Here is a 1,874-nt window from a genome sequence, read left to right as displayed (position 1 = left end):
CGGGAGAGGCGGGAGAGAATCGGCGATGCCAACGAAGCCAGCGCTAGAGGAAGCGAGGCGACAGCGGAGGGAGCAGAGCTGTATAAGCCGATGCCTCCTCTATAGCGCCGGCTCCTGTCACAGGCGGAGTGATACCAAATGCACTCTGCCTGTGAGGAATCGATAGTGAAAACGCGCTTCGCTCATTCTGGCCAGCGATTGGTTACCAAATTGCTCTTGGAAAGGTACGGCACCCCTGATTGCCCTGATCATCCTATTTATGTACATGTAGACTGTTGCACATGAATAAGTGTGGATTGTTGTACATTTAAAAAAAAAAAAAATAAGACCTACCCCGAAAATAAGACCTAGTGTGTTTTTTTGAGGCCAAAAAAAATATAAGACAGTGTCTTATTTTCGGGGAAACACGGTATTACAAGTGATCGCGGCGACATCGCCGCAATCACTTGTAAACGAACGGCCGGATTCCCCACTTGGCGCCCGGAACTACATGTTCCGGACGTCGGGGGACTCCACGGCGCTGCCGCCCCTCTGCTACGTGCCGCCCCGAGGCCGGGCCTCGGTGGCCTTGTGGGGAATCCGGGCCTGCTTACCTCCTTCACCTAAGCCCATTCTCCTGCTGTATGAATTCATCCAGCATATCATTAACTATCCTCATGTAATGGCAGCAGGTTTTACCTTTTGTTCTCTCCTAAGGCTTCAATAAACTGTCAGGTTTCAACCAGGTCACCGATTGTCATCTGAGTTACAGATTTGCTGATTTCATCTTGTACACTCTCCAGATCCATTCAAATGTAAAGCTTCCGGCACAAAAAAGGGTTCATTTCGCATATATCCTCCACAAACACCTTAGGGAGGATTTATCAAAACACTGGAGCAGACAGAAACTGGAGCAGTTGCCCGTGGCAACCAATAAGCATCTATCTTCAGTTTGTTCAGTTATGCTTTTAAAATGAAACATTGAAGCTGATTGGTTGCCATGCACAGCTGCTCCAGTTTCTGTCTGCTCCAGTTTTGATAAGGATAAAATAAATACAAATTGGGGAAAAAATTTGAAATTTGTAACAAAATAACATTAAAAATGTAGTTAAAAATGGAAAGAAATTGATAAAAAGTAAAAAATAATAACATAAAAACGTAAAAAAATAATAAAATAAAAACGTAAAAAAATTATAAAATATAATAAAAATGATTAATAATAACAATAATTAATCTACACAGCCCAACCGGTATGGGGTCCCATGATTTCAACTAGTGGCCCTGACTCCTGGGGCTACACACATGCACTACCCCGGTAACTGCCAAGGTGCCAACATTTTTTTATGGGGGGTAGAGTGGGGGGCGCTTCTGGGTCACATGAAAAGTATTATTTCAATGACCTGTCCTGAGGGTGATTTTAGAAGGGCACTTAGGGGGATATTCAGAAACTGACAAGGGTGTCCTTTATCAAATGTGACAATTGCTCTGCGTTCTTCTTCATGAGGACTAGAATCTGACCCGACTTTTTTTTTTCCCAAACTTTATTTTAGGTTTTCAGTTATGAGAATTACACACAAGGGAAGCAAAAACAATACAAATACGTTGCATTACATTACAGGAAAAGGGAGCAGCGTGGGAAGGTTATTTGTCAATAAAGCATTAACGTACTTTACCTGTATACAGTGGGAAAGATGAGCGGGCAGTATGTGAGCAGCGTCTCTGCCTGGCCACTGCTCGGATCAAGGGTTTGGTAAGTATTTTGGGGGGGACCCTACGCTGATTTTTTTTTCACGTTTAACAATGTGCATAGACAGTGCATTACCATGCCTTACAGTAACATAGGGTAAAACATATAGATAAAAATGCAGTGGATGGGGGACCCCCCCCCCCCCCCG

This window comes from Nanorana parkeri, unplaced genomic scaffold (genome assembly GCF_000935625.1).
Source record: "Nanorana parkeri isolate BGI_ZX_2015 unplaced genomic scaffold, ASM93562v1 scaffold139, whole genome shotgun sequence".
NCBI lineage: Eukaryota > Metazoa > Chordata > Amphibia > Anura > Dicroglossidae > Nanorana > Nanorana parkeri.
Note: the sequence above shows the minus strand (reverse complement) of the source record.